The following is an 11,264-nucleotide window of genomic DNA, read 5'->3' as shown; positions in this document are numbered from 1 at the left end:
AGGCCATGATCTTTTGGAAGCAGCTGGGGGCAGAGCTTAAGCCAAAAGCCATGCGTTTGTAACGGAAGACCCCCCTGTGGGTGATGAACGCAGTGAGGTTTCGGCTCTCTGGGTGTAGTGGCACCTGGAGGTACCCCTGACGAAGGTCCAGCTTAGAGAACACCTTGGACCCGTGGAACTGGGCGGTGAGCTCCTCTGTGGTTGGCAGGGGGTATTTATCAGGGACGATGGCCTTGTTTACCGCTCTCATGTCCACGCAGAGTCGCAGGTCCCCTAACTTCTTCTTTGCTACCACCAAGTTGGAGATCCAGGGTGACGCGTTCACCTGTTCGATGATGTCCAGCATCTTCTGTAACTCGGTGGCGATGCCCTCATGGAGAGCCAGGGAGGAGCGGCGAAGGGGCTGGATGACCGGAGTCACTTTTAGGTCTAGCAGGGGCTGGTGAGCGAAGACCTGGAGGCAGCCCACGCCGTTGAACAGTGCCGGCCACTGTTGCTGCCAGGAGACAGCGGTGACGGTGTGGATCTCTGAGCCTGTGGTGTCCAGCAGAGAGAAACCGAGGCCACTGAAGAGGTCGAGGCCGAGGAGGTTGGTCCCTCGGCGTGCGATGTTGAAATTGAAGGCAGGCAGTGTCCTTTCTCCGTACCTCACCGGCAGCTGGAGGGAGCCAACGATGTCAATCTTGGAGTCGGCGTAGCCTCGCAGGGTGGTGGTGGGCGGGCCCAGTGGTTTGTGGGAGAAGAATTGAGAGTATGTCGCCCAATTCAATAGAGACACTGTGGCTCCAGTGTCGAGGAGGAGGGGCAGTGTGATGTCACCAACCACCAATGAGCATGTTTTGAATGGCACTCGTCCTGAGCTGACATTATGGATGATAGTGGTCGGTGGCTTGGAAGCGCTAGCTGGGGCTGACCTGCAGACCTTGTGGAAGTGGTTTAGCCTGGAGTTGTGTGAAAGGGAGCCACAATTCCCACACGGCTGGCGTGAGCGGTCACGTGACTGGGAGGCTAACAGTATATTGTCCCCGCCGTCGTCTGCACTCACGTTGAGGAGGGACACCCTTGAGCTGAGCGTGCTCGCAGCCTCTACTGGCACGTGTGTGTTGGGGCTGGGGGAGGTAGACAAACTAGCTGCACAGTTCATAGCAGATTCCACCTGCACTGCTAGTCTAATAGCTACTGCTAATGTCAGCTCGTCATTTTCCAACAGTAGTTATCCCATCCTCGTCGCCAATGTTATGTTGGAAGAATCAGACAACACGTAGTTTCAGCATGTCGGTGTTTACTGAACTGAAGACACATGCATTGTAACGTACACCAGAACATCAACGTCAACGTCACGTTCGGCTATATGCCGTAACGTGAAACTCAACAGAATAACACGACACTGTTAGAACACTAGTTAAAGTGCTGGCACTCGCTAGAGTACCAGACGTAACATACAGTACAGCTCAATACACACAATTGTTAGGATGCAGACCAGAGAAAGACTTTCGTCTTGTTTACATCAGGGTCCCCCATTTTCAATTCATCAGGACATACATACATGACATACAGATAGACAGTACTGCTACATCTATACATTTATGACATACCAGATTTGCAAATACAGTACTGTTTGTGATACAAAAAGAGTCCAGAAAAGAGAGTATATACATTTGACGTAAAAACTGTACATTGGAGGAGGTTGGGTGGGGTTGGGTGGGTGGGGGGGGGGGGGTTGGGTAGGAGGGGTTGGGGGGGGGGGGGGGGGGGGGAAGAAACACTGTACAACTGTACAAGCAAAACTGTACATTGGAATATTGACAAAACCATACTAGGTAATTTACTGTACATTGGAGGGGGTTGGGTTAGGACATTTACAGGGGCCAGTCTCCCGTAGGTGTTCTTTGAGAGTGGTTTTGAAAGTGGGTAGTGATTCACATTCCTTTACAGCTTTAGGTAGGGCGTTCCACATTGATGTGGCATAAACGTGTTTAGTCCCTTGTTTGAGCCGAATCTGGGTTTAACATGATTTGTGGAGCTCCCTCTGGAAAGTATTTTGACATGTACATGGGTACCTTGGTCGTGTAGTGTTGTTGTACTCTGTTGTACTCTTGTAGACCAGGCCCATTGCAAGTTGCTGTACTCTGTCGTCTACTCTAAGCCATCCTAGTGTAACGGGGAAGCCTGTGGGTATGTCCACAGTCACGGAAACAGGTGTGTTGACGAGTGACTGTGGCAGTGCGGGCTGGTAAGTTAAACTCACTTCCTCATAACAGGGTTAACAGACGCATAGGTACGGTAGTTAGGAGTGAATTCACTTCTTAATGCAGCGGCCTGTGTCGTCGCCCGCGGCGCGGGAGCCCCCTGTTCGACTCCCCCTCGGGACATTCAGATTTAACATCAACACAACGCAGACCAATATGATCCGTCACACTAGGTTGTCAAAGTGGGCAGGGGTGAGGTGGGTTCTAGGAGTAAGGTCAAGCAGTAGTCTGACCAGTTTGTTTTGAGATGTTTGTAATTTTGTTTTTAGAGCCTTTGAGGTGCTTTGGTACCATGAGGTGCAAGCATAGTCGTAGTACCCTTGAATGAGTGCTCCTGCCAGAGTCTTCAGGGTATTCTTGTTTACCAGAGAGGAGATCCGGTACAAGAATCGAGTTTGTTGGTTGACTTTTTTTTATTAGCTTGGAATTGGATGCCATTTTGTCCAAGGAAAGATTTGCCTCTAGGATGGAACCCAGGTAGGTAATTTCATCTTTCCTTGTGACAATATTGTCACCCACTGTAACTGAGAAGCCGTCGGTCTTGCTGAGTTTGTTATTTGAACCAAAGAGAATGGACTCTGTTTTGCCCATGTGTAATGATAGTTTGTTATCAGCGAGCCATATGCAGATTTTGCCTAGTTCCGAGCTGAGGGTTTTTTCAACCTGTAACTTGTTCTTGTCAGAGACCAGCAGGGCTGAGTCGTCCGCAAACAGGAACAAGTTGCAGTCACAAGCTGACGACATGTCATTTGCATAAATTAGGAACAGTAGCGGTCCTAGTATGCTTCCTTGTGGAACACCACAGCTCACTGGGAGGGGGGGGGGGATAGGGTACCGTTTACCTCCACCATCTGTTCCCTCCCCTCAAGGTAGGATTGCATCCAGCTCACTGATAGAATATCAAAACCAATTGCTTTTAGCTTGTCAATCAGAATGGAGTGATTGACAGTGTCGAAGGCCTTTTGTAGGTCCTGCATGACCATGCCGCAGTATTTGCCCGCGTCCACCTCTTGTTTGATGTGGTCGTTCAAATAGAGAAGGCATGTGTCAGTGGAGTGGGATGTTCTGAAGGCAGATTGGAATTAGTAGATTAGATGTTTTTCCGCTAGGTACTTTTCGACCTGTTCGTAGAAAAAAATGTCCATGACTTTCGAGATGGAGGTAAGAATAGAAACAGGGCGGTAGTTGCCTGTGTCTAATTTGCTGACCTTTTTGTGCAGAGGGGTCACCCTCGCAATTTTGAAGTCCTTGGGGACGTGTCCCTGTTTTATGGAGAGGTTTATTATGTGTGTGATGACTGGGGTGATGGCAGCTGCTGAGTCTCTGAGGAATTTGGAGGGGATGTTGTCATGGCCAGTGGCCTTGTTAGGTTGGAGGGCGTTCAGTTTTTTGAGTACCTCATCTGTTGTTACCATTTCCAGCTTGAAGTCGTCCTTGCGGACCCCTAGGTTTTTGTAGTAAGCTACTATGTGTTCTACCCCATAATGCCCTGAGTGGGAGGGTAGTTTGTTTACCAGTGTTGTGGCTATGTTTGTGAAGAAAATGTTTAAGTAATTGGCTACATCCAGCTTGTCTGTGATGAGCGTGTTGTCCGTCTTTATGTTTATGTTTGAGAATCTGGTTTTAAGTTTTTTACTGCAGCCTAGTTGATTATTGAGTAATTTCAAAAGTTCACGTGGTTTGTTTTTGTTTTCCTCAGTTTTGTCATTGATGAAAGTCTTTTTTGCAGTTTTGATCATGGAGTTTACGTCGTTTCTTAGTCTGTTTCTTTCCAGTTTGAGTTTGCTACGTCAAATTTCGAATAGGTTTCTAAAAGGGCCTTCCCCTTTATTTTAATTCATTCATTGAGTATTTATTTATTTGATTGCTCAGAAGAACCAATAGTAAATTAATAACGCCATGGGGCACTTCATACATTTTATAAAAGAAGCAGTGAAGCTAGACCAGCACTCTCAGGTTCAAAATTTAATGGCAGCCTGAAACAGACATGTTTCGGAATTACATATTCCTTCTTCAGTGTTAGGCAAGCTTCAGGCAAGCTATAACACTGAAGAAGGAATATGTAATTCCGAAACATGTCTGTTTCAGGCTGCCATTCAATTTTGAACCTGAGAGTGCTGGTCTAGCTTCACTGCTTCTTTTATATAATACTTATGGGATTTCAGTACCCAGTGTCGTATCTTGAGAACGTGGTCTAACTTGACTTTTGCACTTCATACATTTAGCATAATATTGCATATATATATATATATATATATATATATATATATATATATATATATATATATATATATATATATATATATATATATATACATTTTGGACAAAGTTCTTCAAGATTCAAATGTATTGTCATTATACACAATAACACAATACGTACAGTATTGTACAGTACAACGAAAATAAGTTTGCCATCCAACCAGTAATGTGCAATAGTAATATACAATTAAACTGGGTATAAACTATATAAATTATTTAGTATTACTTTAGTGCTAATCAGATGCATACAATACATTGACCCGACACGCACCACCCCAGATAGTGGTCGATTACCATAGTGGCAGTGAGTTAGCAATTAACAACATCATACAACATTGCAGAGGAATATAAAGAACACATAAATCAAAGCTGAAAAGAAAAAAACAAAGGTCGCAAATTAGACACTAGTTCATTTACTTTTTTCATATTTTTATGAAACACAGATCCATGACGGTACACCTTCATATAATGAAATAATGACTGATCCCAAGTCCTCCTCAACACCAGGGGACCATGCAGCACGATGGTCTTGTTTAAACCAGGGCAGCAGCAGTCAGAGCACAAAAGGCTAATAGTAGATCTGAAAGTTGGGGCTGCCTTGACCACCAACTTTCCTGGATCTTTGTAGAGTTGTAAATGTAATGTGGGGTTGTTGTATTCTCTTAAATACATTTAGAGACTAATGAGTAAAGTGTCTTCCTATAACCAGGAGGTGGTGCCAATGGGAGAAATTAACACAGGGAATTAAGACAAGGGAGCACATTCATGACCCCAAGTGGAAGAAATCTCATTGAGTACCCCTCCCCCCATCAGGCCAAACCATCCATTTTCAAATGAGTGTACGTCACAATATTAGCTGTGAATATTAAAATATTCATGACCCCAGATGGATATAAGCTGTGATGATCACGGTGACCCTGTGACCTGTGCTCTAGTGCCACCATTAAGGCCAACATGTTCAGTCTGTCCACAACTGTTGAAAAGTAATGGCCAACTTGCCATGAAACCTGATGTGCACATCTATGACCCTAAGAGGAATTGATTGTGGTGACCCCATGACCTTTCCTCTAGACCCCCCATCAGACCAAATGTTCAATATTTATTTAAATTAGCGCATCTCCTGACGCATTAATCATACAGTCACTATATTTGCTCTCAGCATTCATAACCTCTGGAAGAACAAACCTTTTGATTTTGATTATGCCATGACCTTTCCTCTAGCTCCACCATCAGGCCAGACAGGTCATTACCTGTCATAAACTTGGACACATGCAGATGCAATTTGTGCAGGTCTGAACAACAAACAGCAAACAGAACTAAAACTGTATCCAAGGCTCATCATTCCAGGTACATACGGCCTCCGCTTTATTACGGATCCCGCCAGTAATCAGATTGAATTGCATTCAGTTTCACTTTATTATTTAGTAAATCACAAAAGACACATCAAACTGGGACAGATCTGACATCAGATCGTTTAGGGGGATTCAAATGTATTGTAGAGAGACAACAACAACCTATTGAGCTGGTGCTGTTGTCACTTTTCATCATAACCTTGTCAAAATGATCTTGAGATCTCGTTTTGTCCTCGTTCTCATCCTCACTACGGGGTCACGACCTTCTCTGTATGGGAACGAGATGGGAAGGCCTTTACCCTGCATTGTATAGTCGCCCACATCTGTAACAACTGAAAATAAAGTAATCACTCATTGGCCAAGCAGGCAAAGCCAAAAAGCACCTCTCTGTCGATAACGCTGTACCACGCTAGACACATTCGGGGGCTCAGATTATCCTCACCAGCATGGAAAAAAGTAGGTCTTCTATGTTCATCTGGTATCAATATAACATTATTCTGATTCGATTTTAGGGTTGTGTCTTACAGAAAATGTCCATAGGTTATTTACCTTTACCACAGCGGGAATGAGCTTGTTTCTTTGGACCATTCATATGTTATTAAATCCTTTATAAATAATAAAAAAATTAAATCTAAACTTTCGATTTCTACATTTTACAAGAGCACATTGTTCATTCAGTGGGACATGGCAGGGCTTCACGAGACTACAGAATTACACATGACCTCACACACAGTATGGGAGGAATTCCTTCTGGTACGGTCTCAAAAGTGACCTCAACCTTCTGGGGGCCTCTGCTGATCTCAGACGTCTTCTTTCTCAGGAGTGGATGCAGACACATGACACATTCCACACTGAATATGAATAAAGTGTAATGTGATTCATAACCTGTCTTTCGTTTGTGTAACTGCCCCCCGGCTTGGTGTTGAAATAAAGATGCGGTTATGTTTCGTACAGATGCTTTTATTTATTTTCTCTTTTTTCTCTTGCATTTCAGCTTAGCAGTACTGTAGCTTTTCTTTGGTAGTTGTGTCGTTGCACCGTGTTTGTACAGGTAGTGACGGTTGCATCATTTGCTCCGTTTGCACCCCGTTTGCACCGTGAAAACTGCATAGGACAGTCAAACACAAACATACAATTAGTTATATATTTCACATTTCAATATTGTTCACATGTTGTTCATTATTATACCAAAGTGTTCAAACAAACAATTGCATTCAAAGATATTTAAAAGGTGAACTCGTCTTCCATAACAAAGGCACTCAGGGAAAAACAATGATATATAATAACGTTACTTGTCCGGCAGCAGGTGCCTTTGATTAGAATCTACTTCGTGAGTGCACCACTTTATATGTTTATAAATGTTTGGCGGTTACACACATAAATATACAACAACATATCTTCAACAACAGTAATAATAATAATACATTTGAGTGTTCGACATACCTTATTCCGCTTTACCAAGGGTAGTTAATTTAACTGGAGTAAGGTCCTTCTATCATACATATTCGCTGCCTGCTCCGTCGTTATCTCTGAATTACTTCCGCCTTGGTCACACAGGAAGCTGTGACTTTATACTAAAGGAAGACGAGCTCTGCCCCCATGTGGACACTAAATGAAAGTGCACAAGTGGCTCCGAAATATTATTTTCTTAAATAGATAAATAGAGGGCTCAGTATTCTGAGCCAATACAGAGAAATTGATCATCTAGACCAACGCAAATCAAAGCTTACTGACAGTAAAGATGATAGGCATCTTTACCCTTGGCGGTCAGTTACACTCCCACCAAATCCTGCTATGACGGATAAGCACAAAACAATTAATTTAGTCATACAGGATTTCCTTTTAGATTTCACATAGCATCAAAATAATACAATTCAAGTGTTTCTATACTAATTACTCTCGAGGAGGAGTACCAATTTCTGGATCGGTCGCTCGAGGACTGAAGGTCTGGTAGAGTGATCTTTTCGCTCCCCAGTCTGTATTTTTACTCGACGTACTAGACCGTCGCTCTCTGGAGTGGCTTCGACGACCCGACATAGTTGCCACTGGCTTCTTGGCAGGTTACTGTCCTTGAGGATGACTATGTCGTTCACCTTGAGGTTACGCCGTGGTACGTGCCACTTCTGGCGTGTAGAAATGTTCAGGAGGTATTCCTTCTTCCAGCGGCTCCAGAATTGTTCGATTAGGTACTGGACTCTGCGCCATCTCTTGGTTGCATACATGTCCTCTTTAACAAATCTCCCAGGGGGTGGAAGAGCGATTTTAGACTTCATCATGACGAGATGGTTTGGTGTTAAGGGTTCTAGCGCCATAGGATCGTTGATACCATCTACTGTCAGTGGTCGGCTGTTTACAATAGCTGTAGCTTCATAGAAGAGTGTTCTAAGAGAGGCGTCATCAAGTCTGCCTGGACACAGAGCGATAGTGGCGTTCAGCACATTTCTTATTGTCCTGATTTGACGTTCCCAGACACCACCTGCATGGCTGGCGGATGGAGCGTTGAAGACAAATTCACACTGTTTCTCTGCTAGAAAGATCTCCAGTAAACTGGCGTCACATTGTTTGAGTGCTTCTTTAAACTGGTTTCTAGCTCCCACGAAGTTAGTACCGTGGTCGCAATGAAGTTGCCGAACAGCTCCTCTGAGGCTGATGAAGCATCTCAAGGCGTTAATGAATGAGTCTGTTGATAAGTCTTCAAGCATCTCGATGTGGACAGCTCGTGAAGCTAGGCAAGTTAGTATCAGGCCATACCTTTTGTACTCCTTTCGAGCTTTTTTAATCAGGAAGGGGCCGAAGCAGTCCATGCCACTGTATGAGAAAGGCGGTGAGTCTTCCACACGCTCTTTAGGGAGTTCAGCCATTTGCTGCTCTTCAGTAGGTCGTCGGAGTTTCCTGCATCGTACACAGTTGTGAATCAGCTTGGCTACTAATTTGCTCCCACCCATGACCCAGAATCCATTTGCTCTCAGTTCCATTTGGGTTTGACTTCGGCCTTGGTGACAAACTTGAGCGTGGTGATGAGCCGTAATTAGCTTGGTGATAGGGCTGTCTTTTGGCAAGATGATGGGATGTTTCATTTCTTGACTGAGGGATGAGCGTCTCAATCTTCCACCCACACAGAGAAGTTCTTGATGCAGAATTGGATCAAGGGAATGGAGAGCACTTGAACTTGGGAGAGCATCTCCTTCCTGGCATCTCTTAATTTCCTGAGAGAAGGCTTGCTGCTGGACAAGCTTGATCACTATTTTGGCAGCTCTTTCTCGTTCTTCGACTGTCACCAGTTCGGTGTTGTGTACTTTTCCCGATCCCAGCCTCTTGATTCTTGCGACTACTTTCAGGATATTTGACCATGAAGAGATCTGATTTAGGCGACTTAGAATGTCTGTACAACTGTTAACTTTGGTTGTGAAAGCTTGGACAGCCTTAACCTCAGGATCGCCTACGAGTAGGTCTGCGAAGGGATTCAGTTTGGGATGTACTTCTTGCTCCCAGAGAAATGTAGGACCTGACATCCAGTTTGTTGAAGGAATGTGAGATGCCTGAAGGCCTCTGGAGGCATGATCTGCCGGGTTCTCTGCTGTTTCGATATAGTGCCATTTACTTGGGTCAGTGTTTTCTCTTATCAGTTGGACTCTGTTCGCGACGAACACATGGAACCTTCTTGCCTCATTATTGATGTAGCCCAGAACTACTTGTGAATCTGTCCAGAAGAATTCTTCATCGATCTTCATCTGCAGTTCTCTTTTCAGCAACACACTTAATTTGGTTGCGACCACTGCCGCTGAGAGCTCTAGTCGTGGGATGCTTGAGACCTTGGTGGGTGCTACTCTTGCTTTGGCCATCACAAGACTGGAGTGTACTGTATTTTTGTCATTTTTGTACCTGAGGTAGGAACAAGCGCCATACCCCATGCTGCTGGCATCGGCAAAGTGATGCAGTTCCGTCTTGATGATGTTGCCGAAGTCATGTGGGTGATAGCATCTAGGGATTGTGAATTCCTTTAAGTTATGTAGCCCGATCTTCCATTCCTCCCACCGTGGCTTTAAGTCATCTGGCAGTGGATCGTCCCATCTTATGCCTCTGCGGCATAGTTCTTGGAGTATGCGTTTCCCGCTTAGGGTGAATGGGGCAACAAACCCGAGTGGGTCATAAAGAGAGGCGACGATGGAGAGGATTCCTCGACGGGTTGAAGGCTGGTCTTTCATGTTGACATTGAAGCTGAAGGTGTCGTTGTCTATAGACCACTGAAGGCCAAGTGCATGCTCAGTTGGGGTCGCTTCCAGCTTAAGTTCGAGAGGGTCAGTGATTGTTGCTCTTTCTGAGGGTTTCACACAGTCGAGGACGTCTTTGTGGTTAGAGTTGAATTTGTGGAGGCGTAGGCCTCCTCGTTTGCACAATTTTTGTGCCTCGATGATCAGTTTCTTGGCCTCTTCGACTGATGAAACGCTGGCTAACCCATCATCAATGTAGAAGTTCTTCTCAATGAAGGCTGAGGCTGCTGGGTAGTCTTCTCTATGTTGGTGTGCCATGTACCTTAGGTCAAAATTGGCACATCCAGGAGACGAAGCAGCTCCAAAGAGGTGAACTGCCATCCTGTATTCCTGTGGTTCCGTTTCCAAATCACCTTCTCTCCACCACAGGAACTTGAGGTATTTTCGAGAGTCAGGGTGGACGAAGAACTGGTGGAACATTCTTTCCACGTCGCAGATTATGGCCACGTCTTCCTTTCTGAAGCGGCATAGAACTCCTATTAGGGAGTTGATTAAGTCGGGACCGGTCAATAGACAGTCATTTAGGGAAACTGCACAGAATTTAGCTGAGCAGTCAAACACGACCCGTAGCCTGCCAGGCTTTTGAGGGTGGTAAATGCCGTGATGAGGAAGGTACCAAGCGGTCTCTCCATATGAAGTGGTATGGTCAAGTTCTGCATCACCTTTCTCGATGATGTCTTTCATGAAAGCCTTATAGCGTTCGTGATACTCTTTATCCGTCTTTAGCTTCTTCTTTAGAGACTGGAGGCGGACTGTAGCTAGTCTCTTGTTGTTTGGTAGGGATGGTGGGCTGCTACCCTTGAAAGGTAGAGGCATCTCGTAGTGTCCATCTTCTTTCTGTCTGATGTTCTCGCTGAGGAATTGTATGAAGTGAACATCTTCTTGAGACACGTACTTGTCCTCGTAGTTCCTTTCAGAGAAGTCCGACTCAAGTACTTTAAGGACATCTGTTGTAGACGGGGCTGGTATTTCTTTTACTGACACTCTATGTACAAAGCTCTGGCTCCCTTGTCGGTCCAGATGAGGGTTAGATGAGCCTATTATGCTCCAGCCAAGCTCTGTCCTCTGTGCAAAAGGTTCGTTTTCACAGCCTGTGATGACTTCGAGTGGAGCTAGCGCTGAGGGACAATCGC

This window comes from Notolepis coatsorum (assembly GCF_963971535.1).
Source record: "Notolepis coatsorum genome assembly, chromosome: 6".
Lineage (NCBI taxonomy): Eukaryota > Metazoa > Chordata > Actinopteri > Aulopiformes > Paralepididae > Notolepis > Notolepis coatsorum.
The sequence above is the reverse complement of the archived record's forward strand: the minus strand, read 5'-3'. Positions refer to the sequence as shown.